This window comes from Oryctolagus cuniculus, chromosome 5, assembly GCF_051225735.1.
Source record: "Oryctolagus cuniculus isolate XC-2025 breed Fujian yellow rabbit chromosome 5, ASM5122573v1, whole genome shotgun sequence".
Lineage (NCBI taxonomy): Eukaryota > Metazoa > Chordata > Mammalia > Lagomorpha > Leporidae > Oryctolagus > Oryctolagus cuniculus.
In genome coordinates, this window is record NC_142871.1 from 135,823,031 (window position 1) to 135,842,097 (window position 19,067).

At 49.8% G+C, this 19,067-nt stretch overlaps 1 non-coding gene across 1 annotated transcript; it reads left to right on the plus strand.

The window, feature by feature from the left end:
* Window positions 1-14,350: 14,350 nt before the first annotated feature.
* Window positions 14,351-14,457, plus strand: LOC127493311 (U6 spliceosomal RNA). The gene has a single exon (XR_007923370.3). It is a non-coding gene; the product is annotated as a U6 spliceosomal RNA (small nuclear RNA).
* Window positions 14,458-19,067: the final 4,610 nt, after the last annotated feature.

The window sequence follows — 19,067 nt, forward strand, 5'->3', positions numbered from 1 at the left end:
CAAATGTGTTTCCATTTCCCCATTCTCTAGCACTTTCTCTCACAGAAGGTCTCCCCTCCACGAAAAGCTACTCAGAGGGCACTTCCTTCTTTTTCCTTTTTTTTTTTTTTAAAGAAAAAGAGTATACAGGGCCGGCGCCATGGTGCAGTAGGTTAATCCTCTGCTTGCAGTGCCAGCATCCCATATGGGCACTGGTTCTAGTCCTGGCTGCTCCTCTTCCGATCCAGCTCTCTGCTGTGGCCTGGGAAAGCAGTAGAAGATGGCCCAGGTCCTTGGGCTCCTGTACCCGCGTGGGAGACCAGGAAGAAGCTCCTGGCTCCTGGCTTTAGATCAGCACAACTCTGGCCATTGCGGTCATTTGGAGAGTGAACCAGCAGAGGGAAGACCGTTCTCTCTGTAGCTCTACCTCTCAAATAAATGAATAAAATCTTAAAAAAAAAAAAAAGAAAAAGAAAAAGAGTATACACTCTTCTCTGCTTGTCTATTATGGTAGGTCACTTGTGGCTACAATTTGAATATAAATATATTTAAAAAGGGGGGGGGGGCTGGCGTTGTGTCATAGCAGGTAAAGCTGCCGCCTGCAGTGCCGGCATCCCATGTGAGCACGAGTGCAAGTTCCAGCTGCACCACTTCCCGTCCAGCTCTCTGCTGTGGCCTGAAAAGTAGTAGAGGATGGCCCAAGTCCTTGGGCCCTGCACCTGCGTGGGAGACCCGGAAGAAGCTCCTGGCTTCAGATCTGCCCAGCTCCAGCCGTTGCAGCCATCTGGGGAGAGAACCAGCAGATGGAAGATAGTTTTCTCTCTCCTTGTAAGTCTGAATTTCAAATAAATAAATAAATAAATCTTTAAAAATATATAAATAATTTAAAATTAAATAAATATGCCAGCTCCTCATTTGCATCAGCCACTAGCATTTTTCCCACTAGCATTAAAAAAGATTTGTTTATTTATTTTGAAAGGCAGTGTACAGAGAGATAGGGACACACACACATACAGAGAGAGAGAGAGAGAGAGAGAGAGATCTTCTATCTGCTGGTTCTCTCCTTAGAAGCTGTAACCTCAGTGCTGAGCCAGGCTGAAGCCAGGAGCCAGGGGCTTCACCTGGGTCTCCCATGTGGGTGCGGGGGCCCAAACACTTGCACCATCTTTCACTGCTTTCCCAGGTCCATTAGCAGGGAGCTGGATTGGAACTGGAGCAGCTGGGACCTGAACTGGGGTGGCGTTGATGCAGGCAGCGACTTTACCTGCTGCACCACAGTGCCGGCCCTCCACATCTTTGCTATTGTGAAGACGAGTGCTGGGATGAATACGGTGGGGGCGTATCTCTGATCCGATGACTTCCTGTCTTTTGGATTTATGCCCATTGCTGGATCATATGCAGTCCTATTTCTGGTTTTCTAAAGAATCTCCACACTGCTTCCCACAAGGGCTGCACTAATTTACATTCTGACTAACAATGCAAAAGAGTTCTCTTCTCTCCACATCCTGGTCAGCATTTATTACTTTCTGTCTTGTTGATGAAAGCCATTCTCACAGGGGGAGGTGATATCCCACCTGGGTGCTGGCTTGAGTCCCTGTTGCTCCACTTCCAATCCAGCTTCCTGCTAATGGCCTGGGGAAGTAGCGGAGGATGACCCGAGTTTTTGGGCCCCTGGACCCACGTGGGAGACCTGGAAGAAGCTCCTGGCTCCTGGCTTAAGATCAGCCCAGCTCCAGCCATTGTGGCCATTTGGGAAGTGAACTAGCAGATGGAAGATCTCCCTCTCTGTAGCTCTGTCTTTCAAATAAAATAAATAAATCTTTTTTTAAATCCTTCATTGTGGATAAGTAACTTGCAAATACCTTCTCCCACTGTCAGATGCCCCTAACTCTAGCACTGTTTCTTTGCTGTGGAGAGCTTTTGAGATTGATACAGTCCCATTCGTCTAGTTTTGCTTTTGTTGCCTGCACTTTTGTGATCTTATCCAAAAAATCATTTCCTACCCCAATGTCATGAAGTGTTTCCCCCTAGGAATTTTGCAGCTTCAGGTCTATATTCAGGCCTTTGGTCCATCCTGAGCTGACTTCTGTATCTGGTGAGAGGCAGACACTATCATTCTTGTACACCGTGTGCCCAGTTTTCCATGGCCGTACATTGAGACTGTCCTTTCTCCAGTGTGTGCTCTTGATACCCGTGTCAAAAATCAGTTTGCTGTAAAGCAGGGGTTAATTTCTGGGCACTCTATTCTGTTCCATGGATCTATGTGTCAGTTTTTTGGCAACAGAACAATGCGTAGCATGTTTTCACAGCCCTGTTAAAAGAGCAGCAAGACCACAGAAGCCCTGGTGCTTCAAAGCCTATCAGTGTGGTCATACTTACTTCGACTCATGCTGGTTTGCCTGCCTAACTTCTTTACAGACTGTTGGAGGAGTCCCAAATTGTTGACGAATTCCCTTCTTCTTGTTCCAAGTCTAGATTTCATTTTTGGCCACTAGGTGGAGTCAGACTCTTATTTAATACTCTCTAACAACATTTTACATTTTGATTCTTTGGGATGGATAATCTGGCCTTTTCCTCAAAAACTTTAGAATATTTCTCATGAGAATTAAAAACAACCCATCGTTTTAATTCTCTGAAGCTGTCCAATGGGAATGGAGGGGGAAAACGTACCAAACGCTTTACTCACCTTGTTTCACAGGAGAATCCGCCAGCCCCACAAAGGGTAAGCTTCACAGCCACACCTAATGGCGAGAGTTTTTAAAAAATATTTATTTATTTATTTGAAAGGCAGAATTACAGATGCAGAAGCAGAGAGAGAGAGAGAGAGAGAGAGAGAGAGAAAGGGAAAGAAAGAGACAGGGATAGAGAGATCTTCCATCCATTGGTTCACTCCCCACATGGCTGCAATGGCTGGAGCTGTGCTGATCCAAAGCCAGGAGCCAGAAGCTTCTTCCAGGTCTCCCACGTGGGTGCAGGGTCCCAAGCACTTGGGCCATCTTCTGCTGCTTTTCCAGGCCACAGCAGAGAGCTCGGTGGGAAGTGGAGCAGCCGGGACTCGAACTGGCACCCATGTGGGATGCTGGCACTGCTTTACCTGCTATGCCACAGTACACACGCCAGTGGTGAGAATTCCCAGCTTCATGCCTGTGCTTTGATGACTCTGTGTTAGGAGCTCTCAATCAAACAGAAAGTTAAGGGAGACGTCCTTCTTGTCAAACTCTACAACTCTCGTTAATCCATAGATCCATGGGTTCTTCCCACAAAACCGAGGGACTCTGAGCCGGGTATCAGTCAAAATGGTTTTAAAATGAGATCACTTTAAATTAGGACTCAAGATAATATATGTTCACAGTGTTCATTTATGTCTTCTCATCTACTTGAAAGGCACAACGAGCGGTGGGGAGGGGTTCACTCCCCAAATGCCTGCAACAGCCAGGCCTGGACCAGGTTGCAACAGGAGCCAGGGACTCCACAGCCCAAGCACTGTGTCATCATCTGCTGCCTCTTGGGAAGCATTGACAGGGAACTGGATCGGAAGCGGAGGAGCTGGGACTTGAACCGACACTCTGGTATGGGATGTGGGCATCCCAGGTGGAGGCCTAACCCTCTGTGCCACACCTGTCCCTCAAGGCAATATTAAATAATCATCATGTACCAGGAACACAGTTTCTCAGCCCTCTGCTGATGAAGCTTGCTTGTTTTTGCATTTCTTCCTTCTCAAAATCCCAAGTAGTGACACCTCTCTCAGGCAATGCAGCAACCAGACGCTTGTTCATAGCCAAACTTCCTGGCTGTGAAGTTTCTGGGGGCAAAGTAAACCGCTTCTCTGTTTTTTTTTTTTTTTAACCAAGATGATCGACAGTGGTTATATCTGATTTTAACTTGTGTCTCTCATTTGGGGCACTGAGGGATGGGCTGCCCCTATTACAACAACAAATATCATAGATTAGAAAGCTTGGGTAATGTCTCATGGCACTGGGCAAAACTCAGAAAGTTCCCAGAACACTCTCGTTTGCATCCGAGGCTTGTAACTTGGTTTTGAAAATTTTGCTTAATTGCTAATAGGCTTCACAAAACATTTATCATAATTAATTTTAGAACTGAAGATAATTCTATGAATTGAGCCCCATATGATAACCAGTGTTTCCAGAAAAGTAAGATTTAAGAGTGTCTTCTGTACCAATATAGGCTTTCTTTGATAAAGATGGGCACTGTGTTATCTTTTTTAAAAAAGATTTATTTATATATTTATTTATTTGAAAGGCAGAGTTACAGAGAGGCAGAGGCAGAGAGAGAGAAGTCTTCTACCTGCTGGTTCACTCCCCAGATGGCTGCAACTGCCAGAGCTGGGCTGATCCGAAGCCAGGAGCCAGGAGCTTATTCTGGGCCTCCCACATGGTGCAAGAACTTGAGCCATCTTCCACTGCTTTCCCAGGCCATAGCAGAGAGCTGGAGCAGAAGTGGAACAGCTGGGACTTGAACCAGCGCCCATATGGGATGCCGGCACTGCAGGTGGAGCTTAGCTCACTGCACCACAGGGTTGGCCCCAGCACTGTGTTATTTAAAAATTCTCCCGGTGATGGACAGCTTGGCCCAGTGCAGGAGAGAGTGCACGGGCCTGACGCTGTCCTTTGTAGGGTCTGCTATGGCATGGGCCCTAACCGGCGTTGGGGTGGAGGTCTCTCACCCCTCCCAGAGCTGCCAGGAACGGCTCACCACGTCTGAGCTGTTTGTCCAAACGACGTGGTTTATGCTGAACACCCGCTTTCCCTTTGGGCATCCGTAACTGACCCGTTCTCGGCAGAGGATGCCCCCGGCATGAGCCCTGGGAGGGTTAATCTTCGGTGTCACTTTGGCTGGCTTAAGTGATACCCGATAGCTGGTAAAGCATCGTCTCTGGGTTCATTCCAGAGAGGACTGGGATTTGAATGAGGGGCTGAGCAAGGAAGCTCTGCCCTGCGCCAGTGTGAGCAGGCGCTCCCTAATCCGCGAGGACACAGACGGAGCAAAGAGGCGCAGGAGAGGTGCTCTCTCCCCTGGCGCTGGGGCTCCCCTTCTCCCGCTCCTGGACGCCAGAACGCCAGGTCCTCTGCTACCTGCACCAGATTCTCAGATCTTTGCTCTCCCCGACTCGCGGACTCGGCCTGAGCTGTGCTGCCCCGTGTGCAGGTGTTACATCGGGATCTTTCATCCGGTGCAGCTGAGCGAGCAGATCCGCACAATACAACCTGCCCTGCCGCTACGCTACTGCTTTCCTTTCCCTGGGGAATCCTACCATGAGCCCCCAGCTCCTGGGGCCGGTTGCGCCTGCGTTTTGCAGGTAGATCCTACTTCGCATCTCTCTTCACAGCTTGCTGCTGGAGCAATTCCGTGTGTATCGCGCGATTCCGAGGGGACAGGATCCGCAGAAGCCTGCACTTGGACCCTGTCCCATGTGTTCCTCCCTTTGCTGGCTTTGCCTTGTACCCTTTTACTGTAATAAACGCTGCCCTGAGCGTGACTAGGCGTCCTCAGGGGCAGGTGGTGAGGAGCAGCAGGTTCAGCCTGGGTTCATGTCCTAGATCCTCTTTTCTGATCCCGTTTTGCACTGAGGTACACTCTCAGAGGTGGCAGGTGACGGTTCCAGGACTGCCACCCATGTGGGATTGAATTGAATTCCAGGCTCATGGCTTCAGCCTGGCCCATCCCTGGATGTTTGTGGGTATTTGAGGAGTGAGCCAGTGGATGGGGGAATCTCTCTTTCTGCCTTTTAATAAAATGAAAATGAATACATTTTTATAAATTAAAAAATTAAACTATCAAAAACTGCCATCATAATTTATAAAGATATTTTATCAAAATGATTTTCTGTAGTCAAATCCATGAGTGTTAAATAAGGAAGGAAAAAAACCTAAAATTGTTTGAGGCCCTGTTTTTTTTTTTTTTTCCTATTGTTTTTTAATTAATTTATTTGAAAGGCAGAGTTATAGAGAGGCAGAGAGTTCTGCTGGTTCACTCCTCAGTTGGCCACAATGGCTGGAGTTGCACTGATCCGAAGCCAGGAGTCAGGAGCTTCTTCCGGGTCTCCCACACGGTACAGGGTCCCAAGGACTTGGGCCATCCTCCACTGCTTTCCCAGGCCATAGCAGAGAGCTGGATTGGAAGAGGAACAGCCAGGACTAGAACCAGTGCCCATATGGGATGCCGGCGCTGCAGGTGGCGGCTTTACCTGCTACACCAAAACAGTGGCTCCGAGGCCCTGCTGTTTTTTTAAAAACTGGTATTAATTAATGAATATTATAGCAGTTTCCCTAAATACTCTTATACAAAATTTGGAGTTAAGCAGCATTCCACACCGTGAAGTGATCAGAGCAAACATGACTTCTGTCTTGGTCTCAAACACCAGTCAACGTGATTTTTTAAAAAATAGACGTGTGAGGAGGAGCCGCATTGCCAGTGGGTGGCGGCCGCAGCCGCTGCCCACGAGGGGACGTAGTCGGCCCCGGCCACATCCCGTGCGAGAGCGAGCAGGCCCTGGGAAAGTCCCGGTCGCGGTTAGGCGGTCACACAGTCACCGCCAATCGCAGCACGGAAGTCGCTCCAGATCTCCAAGACACAGACCCACATCTCCTTCCCCTTCGCGGCTGAAAGAAAGAAGAGGTGAGGAAAAGAAGGAAACAAAGCAAAGAAGGCCAGGTGACGAGCGCCGCCCGGAGGGAGAGGTGATGGCGTCGGCGGGGCTGGCGAGCTTCCATCCAGCAAAGGGAGACGGTGGAGGTTCTGCAGGTGTGGCGGTCATCGTCGGGTCTCAGGGAGGAGGCACAGGCAGAACACGGACCGAAAAGGCGCATTCAGCAGACCTCTGGGCTTCATTGCATGGGAAGTGAAAGTTGAGCGATTTTTTTCCTCATGCATTTAACATGCATTAAAAAGATCTCAGTTCTCCCATGTAAAGTAAGCAAATCTTATTTAAGATCTGTGTAGCTCCTGTGGAAACTGTACGTACTTTCTTTTTGAATGCTCTTCAGGACTTTTTTTAAAAAAACATGATAGCAATTTGGATGTAAGTTTCTCCAGTAAAGTACTATTTCTACCCTTTAAAAAATAAAAATAGAAATTGTAATGGGGGCAAATGTTTAGCCTAATAGTGAAGATGCTGGTTAAGACTCCAGCATTGGCCGGCGCCGCGGCTCACTGGGCTAATCCCCTGCCTGCAGCGCCGGCACCCCGGGTTCTAGTCCTGGTTGGGGCGCTGGATTCTGTCCTGGTTGCTCCTCTTCCAGTCCAGCTCTCTACTGTGGCCCAGGAGTGCAGTGGAGGATGGCCCAAGTGCTTGGGCCCTGCACCCGCATGGGAGACCAGGAGGAAGCACCTGGCTCCTGGCTTCGGATTGGCACAGCGCGCTGGCCATTTGGGGGGGTGAACCAACGGAAAAAGGAAGACCTTTCTCTCTCTCTCTCTAACTCTGCCTGTCCAAAAAAAAAAAAAAAAAAAAAAAAAAAAAGACTCCAGCATCCCGCATTGGAGTCCTGGGGTTCAGCTCCTGGCTCCGGGTCCTGGCTCAGCATTACTGCTAATGCAGACTTTGGCAGGAAGCAATGCTGGCTCAAGTCCTTTGGTTCCTGTTGCTCACTGGGAGACCTGGGTTGGGTTTCTGGCTCCTGGCTTTGGCCTGGCCCAGCCCTGACTGTTGTAGGCATTTGGGGGGTGACCTAGTGGAGGGAAGATTCTCTCCTTATCTATATGTCTTTTTCTGTATCTCAAAAAAAAAAAAATCACAAAAGCTATTCTAAAATCATGCCCGTATCTAGTGTACACATATCTTTGCTTTAGTGTGTGTACTTCCCACCGTCTGACACACACAGATGGGAACTGGAGTGGCCAACACAGTCGTGGATAAGTCTGTCCCTACAACTTGATTCACACAACTGGGTAAAAAGAACAGTGTCGTGTGTATGTATAGTGTATGTGTATGTCATGTGTATATGTATTATATCTGTTATTTAAAATTGAAACCTGATTTTTTAAAAAATATTTATTTATTTATTTGAAAGTCGGAACTACACAGAGAGAGAAGCAGAGAAAGAGGTCTTCCATCCGCTGGTTCTCTCTCCAGATGGCTGCAACAGCCGGAGCTGAGCCGATCCGAAGCCAGGAGCCAGGAACTTCTTCTGGGTCTCCCACGTGGCTGCAGGGGCCCAAGGACTTGAGCCATCTTCTACTGCTTTTCCAAGCCATACCAGAGAGCTGGATGGAAGTAGAACAGCCGGGACTCGAACCGGCGCCCATATGGGATGCCAGCACTGCAGGTGGCAGCTTTACCTGCTATGCCACAGTGCCGGCCCTGGTTTTTGCACTGGGCAAGCACATTCTTAAAAAACGGACAGGCTCCCTCAGCCCCTTGTGACTTCAGTGGCCAAGGACAGGCTCAGGGTTTGCTCCACCTGGGGCTATCAGTAGCAGTGGCCTCCCTCTTCCTTGCTGGTGAGGGCACAGCACGGCTTCGGGCATCTATAGTGCAACTGAGCCAGTCTTAGGAGTCCTCTATCAGCTGCCATCCCACTCAGGAAGAATTGGTCACCGTCAGGAAGTTCATTGCTCCACACCTGGGTGAGACAGTAACGATTTCACGCAGGCTCTTCACGGGACCCAGCGATCACCACACTCTAAGCATCAACATGGCCACCTCCTTCCTCTGCAGGAGAAAAGCAGACGACATTGAATCCAGAGACGCTGGTGTTGGGGACGCTGTCCGGTTGTGGCGTCCCCGCTGGGCACCAGGAGACCCAGACTCAGGCTGACAAACAACGTGGCGTCTGAGGCTCACTGAGGGCCCTGTGAAGGAAGAGGGGGAAAAGGAGGATGGAAAAGCCAAACCAAAACCAGCCGAGCCTCGGAGGCTGTCTCTCCGTCCCTCGGGATTCCCAGGAAAGAATAAAGGAGCGTGCTGGCCCTGGACGCTGGGCTGGTCTCTCCGGGGTTTCCCTCCGCCCTAGGACAGCTCCAGCGAGGGGGCAGTTCTGCTCAACTGGAAACAAAGGGGCGGCCTCCCAGAGCTTCTCCGGTCCTCAGGTGCATCCCATAATACCCCAAGAACGGCACATTCGCTACAGGCCCCCTGAGTCCTGTTGCTGTGGAAGCAGCAGTACCTCCTTGGGGCAGGTGCTGGCTAACGGGTAAGATGCTGGTTCAGATAGCCGCGTCCTGTCTTGGGAGTCCCTGGGTTCATCGCTGCCTCCAGCTCTTGCCTTGAACTTCCTGCTCATGTTCACCCCAGGAGGCAGCGGCGCTGGCTCAGGTAATCGGGTTCCTGCCACCCAAGTGATTGAGCTCCTGGCTCCTGGCTTTGGACTCAGCCTGGCTCAGAGCCACTGTGTACCTTTGAGGGAGTGAACCAAGGGCTGGGAGCGCTCTCTTTCTCTTTTTCTTTCAAATTAAAAAGAAAAAGAAAAAGAAGAAGGAGGAGGAGGAGGAGGAAGAGGAGGAGGACAAAGAAAGAAAGAAACAAATATCACCTGTTGGCTGAAGTCCTTGTCGTGTAACAAAAGCAAAAGGCAAGGTGTATTCCATCGTTGAAAAAACAAGGATAATAGGATCCTAGCAAGTTATATGGGTTGAATATCATTTATCCAAAATGGTTAGGATTTAGGATTTTTAAGGCTTGTGGAATGCTTGCGTACCCATAATGAGATGTTCTGGGGAGGGGACCCAAATCTAGACACAAAATTCATTTATACCTTGCCTATGGAGCTTGAAGGCAATGTTACACAATGTTTTCAATACTTTTGTGCAGGAAACGAAGTCTCAGATGTGGAATTTTCCACTTGTGTCAGTCCTGCCCCTGCTCAAAAGGTTTCAGATTCTGGAGCATTCTGGAGTTCATGTTTTCGGGTTGGGTTCACGTAGCCTGTAGAAACATTTGCCTGGAATCCCCCTCTGCGTCACCAGGAATGAGGCAGGGTGCAATCTAGTAGTAAAGCCTCCCTGCCCCCGGGCTTGAAAGCGCATCGCACAGAACACACAGGAATCCCGCTGGGCCAGGTGCTCGCTCAGGCACCTCTCCCCTGCTGGGCTGTGTCAGGCTTATCAGTACCGGACTTCAGGGGCCTGCTGGGCTCTGTGGTTTCAGTTTTCCTGTCCTGCTTCATCACAGAAGAACAAGAGAGAAAGACGGTTTTCTTACCTTTCTGGCTTCTGCAGAGACCCTATCACAAAGCCCTGGACTGCAGCCAGCACCCTGCTCTAGCAGACTCTGCGTGTGCCTCTGAAATGCACAGACTCAGGCTCAGTCACCTCTGCCCACCATAGCCCCAGGGCCCTGACCTAGCGGAAGTAAGAGGGTGTGGGAAGTAGGCGAGGGCCTGGGCCTCCGGGTGGCGACTGTCTTGGGGGTCAAATGCAGGCTTTAGCCACTGCCCCCTCAGATCAGTCTCCCAAACTCGGGCTGAATGGAGAGGCCAGTTCCCACGTCCTACGGTCGCTGGGGAACCTGATTGCCTTTCTTAGAGTTTCTGATGAGGAGAGATTCTTTAGGATCCCCCAGGACAGAGACACGTGCCTGAGACAGAATCACCGGATCTGCCCTGCTCCCAGCTCAGGCTGCAGCAGGGGTGTTGATCAGGAAATGTTTACCCAGGGTGGTGTGATCCCAGGGGCCAGCGATCGGACAGAATGTGCGGACCCCAGAGCCTGGAGTTTGGAGGATCATCGGGGTGTCACTCACTCCACTCCACAGTGACGGGACTGTCCAGGCTGGGGTGCTCCACGTGGCAGGGTGGACGTCTCCATGGTGGGGGGCCATTTCCAGCATCACCAGGATCTGGAAGGTCCAGACTCCATTATGGATCGGGTGGGTGGCTGTTTCCTCCCGTCCATCCAGGAACCAACAGACTTGAACATAGCCTGGATGGAAATCCGTCACGTGGCAGACAAGCAGGTTGTGGTGCTGCAGGGACTCCTTCTTGGAGGGGGAGACGCTCACTCGGGGCTGGGCTGGGAGTGGGGGACACAAGCTTGTTATGACAGCCGGGACAGCCAAGGCTGTGTACTTAGCTACTGCCCAGCAAGTGGATTTCTGGAGGTAAAGCGTTTATACTATCTTTTATGCCATTTGGAAGAAGAGGATGGTTTGTCGTACGTGGTGAGGAAAGTCTGGACAAACAGGAGGCGTCCGAATCAGCCCTTTATAGCCCTTTCCCCGATATGTATGCTACTAACTAGCATCCTCCTGCAGAAATGATCCCACGGCTGCAAAGCTATGACTCCACATTTCCCCATCTTGTTCAGAAGGCTGCGCAATCCCGCCGAGTGGTCTTGTGTACCCAGTCAGTACAATCCCTGCCGCCTAATGGTCCAACATCTAATTTAGAAAAAGAGAACCAGGGCTGGCGGTGTGGCATAGGTGGTTAAGCCACCGCCTGCAGCACCAGCATCCCATATGGGCATCCGTTCAAGACCCGGCTGCTCTGCTTCTGACCCAGCTCTCTCTGCTAACGCACCTGGGAAAGCAGTAGAGGACGGCCCAAGTACTTGGGCCCCTGCCTGCATGTGGGAGACCTGGAAGAAGCTCCTGGCTCCTGGCTTTGGATCGGCTCACCTCTGGCTGTTGCGGCCATTTGGGAGTAAACCAGCAGATGGAAAACCTTTTTCTCTGTAACTTTACCTCTCAAATAGATAAATAAAATCTTACCAAAAAAAAAAAATATTACCATACACATTTAGTTTTCTTTGATTATTCCCAAGCCCCACAGTAGTCATGGCTTTCTGGGCCATGTCAGTCCCTGACGATTTTCCTGCCTTCCTTCAGCAATTCTAGAATCTTCTTCAGCCAGCCATGGAGATGCCTCTGCTGGTGTCTTGTGGTTGGCTGAGCCCCGACAAGCTGTTCCAGCTCCACCCGTCCTCCTGTGCCAGGGGTAGGGAAACAAATCCTGGATTCAGAGCTCCTCCCTGCCTGCCCCGCCTCCTTCTCTCCTCACCCTCAGGCTCGTGGGCTCACAGTGACCATTGCTAATGCTCCTTGGAGACTTAAGGGGCCAGACCAGAGCCATGATCCTGTGGGCCATTGCCCTGGCTGCCCTGCTGAGCCCCCGTGGAACTGGAGCCATCGGGGTGATAGAGGGTAGGGGCTCTGGGTGAGTCTGGAGCCCATAGGTGCTGTTTTCTCTGCTGTTCCTCTTCTCTCCTTTATTCTCTTGTGTGAGGTTCTCTTTTGCTTCCTCTCATTCTAATGACAGCAATGACAACGACTGTTTATTGAACTCCTGTTGAGAGCCAAGCCTCATGCCATTCATTGCACACTCATCACACACAGGAAGGTGTGGGGAGCAACTGAGACTAGACTAAGTTACTGGAATTAAGACTTATTCTATGCATCTGCTCTCCCACAATATGGCGCTGGGGAGGAGCAAACAACCTCTACGCAGCTGCCTCCCGCCAATTTGATTGATAAGCTGCAGGAGCTGATCCTGCTCCTGATTGGAGGAGAGCAGCATGCTCAGCGTGTGGGTAGCAGAGTTGGGATTGGTGGAAGAGGACTATAAAGGAGGAGAGAGACAACATGCACCAGGAACATCTGAAGGAACACCTGCGGAACATCTGAGCAGCCCCCGAGAGAGCCGGCCGGCGGTGTGCCGCTCCCCCGCGGAAGCGGGGAAAGCGGTGGGGGGTGCCGCCCCTCCATGGAGGTGGAGGGGCCGGCAGCTAACCTGGGATGGTGTCGTTCCTCTGCGAGTGAGGGGCCGGCAGCTAACCCGGGAAGGGCCGAGCAGACAAAAGAACAGCGCAGGGTCTAGTGTCGTTCCTCCGTGAATGGGGGAGCGACAGGAAGGCATGCATTTTTTAAAAAACAAAAATCTATTTTATTTATTTGAAAGGCAAAGTTAAAAAATTTAGAGATGGAGAGAGGGAGAGAGATCTTCCATCCACTGATTCACTCCCCAGTTGGCCACGATGGCTGGGGCTGTTGCAGGCTGAAACCAGGAGACAGGAACTCCATCTGAATCTCCCTCGTGGGTAGCAGGGATCCAAGTACTTGGGTCATCATCCCAGACACAGTAACAGGAAGCTGGATTGGAAGCAGAGCAGCTGGGACTCAAACTGCAACATGGGATGCCAGTGTTGCAAGTGCGGCTTAACCCCCTGTGCCACCACGTCTGCCGCAGGAAGGTGTGTGTCAACCCAATTTTAGAAGTGGGAAGACTGTGACCCAAGGCGATTCAGGAACATCTCACTACCCCCATGTGACAGCACTCCTCTGGAGACTCTGTCTGCCTCTCACACCTTGGAGGTGAACCCTGGGAACAGGCCCACAGCACCTGTTTTCCCTTGCTCTCACGTCATCCAGTCCTCAGCCCATGCGCCTCCCTTTGCCTCCCCTGTCTCTGGGGCTGCCTTCTGGGTGGCAAACAACGACTGTTGTACAACCCAGAGCAGTCACTTCTCCATCTGTAGTTGATCCGTGTCATTAGCAATGTTTGGGATGCGCCCACTTCCTCCTTCCTCCTTCTCTTGCCCTTTGTCTCGCATGAGCACACTTCCTCGGTGCACTCCTCTCGCTTCTTGATCTTCTTTTCAGCCTCTTTTCTTTTTTAAAGATTTATTTATTTGGAAGGCAGAGTTACAGAGAGAGGGAGGGGGAGAGAGGCAGAGAGGGAGCACAGTATCACCAGGGACACCACCCGGAGCCCATCTGCCTGCTTGAGACCAGGGAGAGTGTGGTCTGTGCCCTGGGCCTGGTGGTGGGCCTGGCAGCTGTCCTCATCGGCACCGTCATCCTGAAGACCAAGTGATCTGAGGCGTCCCAGGGGTCTGGAGGTACTTGTGTGAGGGGGACAGGGAACAGGGAGGTCACTTGGAAAGGGCAGTGCTCGGGAAGGAGAAACCCCCCAACAGGGATCCTTGAGAGCTTTTTATTTTGGAGGCCCTGAGCTTGGTGAAGGCATCTTTGCTACCCAAAGGTTCACTTGGCTGAGCTGCTCACTATATTCCAGCGCTGTTCTATGTGGTCACATGTCTATGTCTGGAGGTTGGTATCTGTTATTTCCCCTCATTACCAAGGGGGACACAGGCACAGGAGAGGTGAAGGTCACACAGCTTCGCAGAGCAGAACTCGGATCTGAACCCAGGCATGGGGCTGCAGACGCTGCCGCCTTGCCCAGGGTTGGGTTATCTTATCTGCTGCCAGTGGCTGTCCCCGTCATGGACTTCGTGGCCTTGACTTTCTCCTGTCCTCACAGTGATGTCCAGGACCTCCAGTACTAAGTTAAACATCTACAGCTACTAAGGGCATCGTTCCTGTTGCACAGTTTCAAAGGGAATGTACCTAACTTTTCTAGAACTATAACTTACAGCTTTTTGGCTTTCTATCTTTTTTAAAAAATGATTTATTTATGTGCTCCCTTCGGCAGCACATATACTAAAACTGGAACGATACAGAGAAGATTAGCATGGCCCCTGCGCAAGGATGACACGCAAATTCGTGAAGCGTTCCATATTTTTGCACCTAGTTTAATCAGGTGCCCAGGTAACGCCATTAAAGCAAATGCAAAAAAAAATATTTATTTATTTATTTGAAAGGCAGAGTGAGTGAGAGAGGAGAGAGAGAGAGAGAGAGAGAGAGAGAGAGAGAGAAAGAGGTCTTCCACCTATTGGTTTGCTCCCCAAATGGCCACAACAGCCAGAGCTGAAACAATCAGGAGCCAGGAGCCAGGAGCTTCTTCTGGGTCTCCCACATGGGTGCAGGGGCCCAAGGACTTGGGCCATCTGCTACTGCCCTCTCAGGCCAATAGCAGGGAGTGGCATCAGAATGGAGCAGCAGGGACACGAACAAGCATCCAAATGGGATGCCGGCACTGCAGGTGGCGGCTTTACCTGCTATTCCCCAACACCAGCCCCTTGGCTTACTATCTTTACCAGTGAGATAAAATTGATCAAATTCTGTTTATGGCACGGGTCAAATTTACTTGAATTAATATGAATTTTCTTGCTTAGGTGGTGTGTTAATCTAATTGTAGACTTTCTGATGCTGAATTATTGTATTCTCAGGAGAAAGTGTATTTGGACAAAATGAATTATTTTGGTAACACGCTGAGGATTAGGAGAAACAGATGAGATTAGTGTTTAATTTCCTGTTCTCGTACTATCCTTAGATTGTTCTGGAAATAAAGATACACCAGTCTTCATAGAGTCATCGGGAAGGCTTTTCCTCTTTTCTGTGTTCTAGAAGTAGGCACACGAGGGAGGTGAGCTGTCCTGTGGGAGGACTCGCCCAGCTGTGGGGCTGTCAGGACAGGCAAAGCTTTGTTTTGCTTCTTGTTCCAACTTGTTTGATGTTAACGACTCCTTTTTTATTTTTCTATTTTTTCCTGTAGTTGTAACCATTATACCTTTTTAGAAATGTACCCATCTTATCTAATTTTTCATTTTATTTGAAAGATAGAGACAGATCTTTCATCTACTGGTTCACTCCCCCAAATGCCAATAACAGCTAGGACTGGGCCAGGCTTAAGCCAGAAACCAGGAATTCCATCCAGGCCTCCCACGGGGGTGGCAGGAGCCCGGGTACTTGAGCCATTGTCTGCTGCCTCCCAGGGTGTGAATTAGTAGGAAGCTGGATCAGAAGCAGAAGGGCCAGGACTGGAACCAGGCACTCAGCTACGGGATGTGGAGTACCAAGTGGCGATTTAAGCCATTGCACCAAACACCTGCCTTCATCGTATCTAAAACCCACAATTTCTAGACAGAGAATTGGTCCTAAGCTTTTTCATCTTAAAGTGTCTGTGCTTGTAGTCACCTCCCCTTTTAGTCCGAGTGTCCTGTATCTGGCTTAGCAGTCTTGCCAGAGGGCCATGAGCCTCATCACACTTTTTATTGACTCAAACAAAATCATATTTGTTTATCTTCTCTATTTTTGTCTTTTCTACTTCACTGAGTTCTGTCATTGTTTTTATTTGTTTACTTTCTTTGGGTGGTGTTGTTTTTCTTGTTTTCTTTTGTTTTCATTGAAATGATCAGTTCCTTTTGTGTTCAGGTTCCCCTTTTCTGATGTATTTGCTTGCAAACTCTCCGCCTTCCTCCAGGCCTGCTTTTGGTGCATAAGTTTTCACTGGGGGCAGCAGGGTGTGTGTGTGTGTGTGTGTGTGTGTGTGTGTGTGTGTGCTGGTGCTGTGGCATAGCGTGTAAAGCCGCTGCCTGCAGGGCCAGCATCCCATATGGGCACTGGTTCTAGTACCGCTCTCTGCTGTGGCCTGGGAGAGCAGTAGAAGATGGCCCAAGTCCTTGGGCCCCTGCACCCTTGTAGGAGACCCAGAGGAAGCTCCTGGCTTCCAGCTTCAGATCAACGCAGCTCCAACCATTGCGGCTATCTGGGGAGTGATATCTGCCTCTGCCTCTCTGTAACTTTGCCTTTCAAATAAATAAATAAATCTTTAAAACAAACAAACAAACAAAAAACATTAAGAACAGTAACAACAAAAAGTTTTCACTGGGTGCTAAGTCTTCTGTCGCTTATGCTTTCAATCCCGTGGTTACTTAAGTGCACATTTTATGTATGTGAAATTCATTTACTTGTTTTTTTAGGAACTGATTTAGAGTATTAAAATTTATTTGTTTATTAATTAATTAATTTGAAAGGCAGAGAGACAGGGAGGCAGAGAGATGGAGAGACAGAGAGAGATCTTCCAGCCACCGATTTTACTTCTCAAATGACCATAACAGTCAGGGCTGGGCCAGGCCAAAGCCAGGAGCCCAGAACTCCATCCGGGTCTCCCACATGGTGGCAGGGACCCAACTACCAGAGCCAACTACCGCTGCCTCCCAGGGAGCACATCAGCAGGAAGCTGGATTTGTTAGGTGTACATTTCAAGACTGAAAGTTGCTTTGTTGAGTCCTATGGAAGCAGCTCCCGCTGCTGTCTGGCCGAAGTGCTGCTGTCCGCAGGAACAAGGTGCCCATCTGCGCTCTCTCACAGAACGGCTTCCTCCTCGTCCTTTAGAGGAGCGACGGCGCTGTGTGCAGAGGCTCAGAATCTTCTCTTTGTCGCGAAATTCTTGCAGTTTATCCATTCATTTATTTATTTTAAGCCTTATTTATTTTATTTGAAAGCAAAAGTTACAGGGGGCGAGGAGAGAGAGAGAGAGAGAGAGAATCTTCCATCTACTGGTTTACTCCCCAGATGACTGCAACAGCTGGGGATAGGCCAAACAAGCCAAGAGCCAGGAACTCCATCCAGGTCTCTTACGTGGGTGCAGGGCCCCAAGCACTTGGGCCATCATCTGCTGCCTTCCCAGGCGTATTTGCAGGGGACTGGGTCAGAAGTAGAACAGCAAGGACTGGAACCAGCGCTCAGATGGGATGCTGATGTCATAGGCAGTGTCTTAACCCGCTGTGCCACAATGCCAGCCCCTTAACAATTTATTTATAATATGTCTAGATGTGTTGTTAGGTATGTGGTTTTAAAAATCCGTTTTTCAGGGCAGGCATTTAGGCTAGCAATTAACACACCGTTTCGGAGCCTGCATCTCCACGTCAGAGTATCTGGATTTGATGCTTGGCTGGGCTCCTGATTCTGCCGCTGCAGACCCTTGGAGGCAGAGGTGATGGCTCAAGTGGTTGAGTTCCTGGCTCCCAGCTGTGGGCATCTGGGGGGTGAACCAGCGGATGGGAGCTCTGTCTCTTTTCATCTGCTTCTCAAATTAAAGAAAATAAATAAACAACAGAAACTAAAAAAACAAACAAACAACTATTTGTCATTCTTTGTACCATTTTGCACTAAATTACTTCATATTTTTAAAAGATTAGTAATCTATTATTTTTTTCAGCTATTTTGTGGCCAGCAGCTGGTCTGTAAACTTTGCAGGAGTTAGATGCTTTTTTTTTTTTTTTTTTTTTTTAAATCCGTAATGTCTAACATAGTTCCTGGTACATAGTAGGTCCCCAGCAAATGTCCCTTGTAGATGTCTTTTTTTTTTTTTTTTTCTGACAGGCAGAGTGGACAGTGAGAGAGAGAGACAGAGAGAAAGGTCTTCCTTTGCCATTGGTTCACCCTCCAATGGCCGCCGCGGCCGGCACGCTGCGGCCGGCGCACCGCGCTGATCTGAAGGCAGGAGCCAGGTACTTCTCCTGGTCTTCCATGGGATGCAGGGCCCAAGTACTTGGGCCATCCTCCACTGCACTCTCTGGCCACAGCAGAGAGCTGGCCTGGAAGAGGGGCAACCGGGACAGAATCCGGCGCTCCGACGGGGACCAGAACCCGGTGAGCCAGCGCCGCAAGGCGGAGGATTAGCCTACTGAGCTGCGGCGCCGGCCTGTAGATGTCTTTTATTTATTCCATATATGCTTACCGCACATTTTCCACCTTCAAAACTTTTCACAGATTTAAAGCCAGACTTGCTTTGGATAACAAAACGTGGGAAGTGACTTGTGTTCCTCCCAGGGGGACTGTTTGGAGCCACTCCTTGGTTTGCTAGCTCCCTTCTCTCAGCTTGGGGACCCTGGGAACAGATGTGGAGGCGAAGATCTGTCAGCCTGGCTCCCCGACCTGCCCTGGACATCCAGCATGAGCAAACGCTAGATCTTGGGGTATCTGTTACTTCAGCACAGAGAAGCAGAGAGGCAGGGGAGTTAGAACAAGGAGTTATGACATCAACCCAGGGATCAGACTTTAGAGAGGGGCCGGCATTGTGGCGCAGCAGCTTAAGCTGTTGTCTGTGATGCTGGCATCCCGTTTCAGAGCGTTGATTCAAGTCCCATGCTGCTCTGCTTCCGATCCACCTCCCTGCTAATGCACCCTGGAAGGCAGCAGAAGATGGCCCAAGTCCTTGGGACATTGCCACACTAATGGGAGACCTGGATGGAATTCCTGGCTCCTGGCTTTGGCTTGGCCTGGCCTTAGCTATTTTAGCCATTTAGGAAGTGGACCAGTGGATAGAAATCCTCTCTCCCTTTCTCTCTCTCTTTTTTAAATAAATAAATCTCTTTTTTAAAAGATTTATTTCTTTATTTGAAAGGCAGAGGCAGAGAGAGAGAGAGAGAGAGAATCTTCCATCTGCTGGTTCATTTCCCGGATGGCTGCAATGGCCAGGGCTGTGCTGATCTGAAGCCAGGAGCCA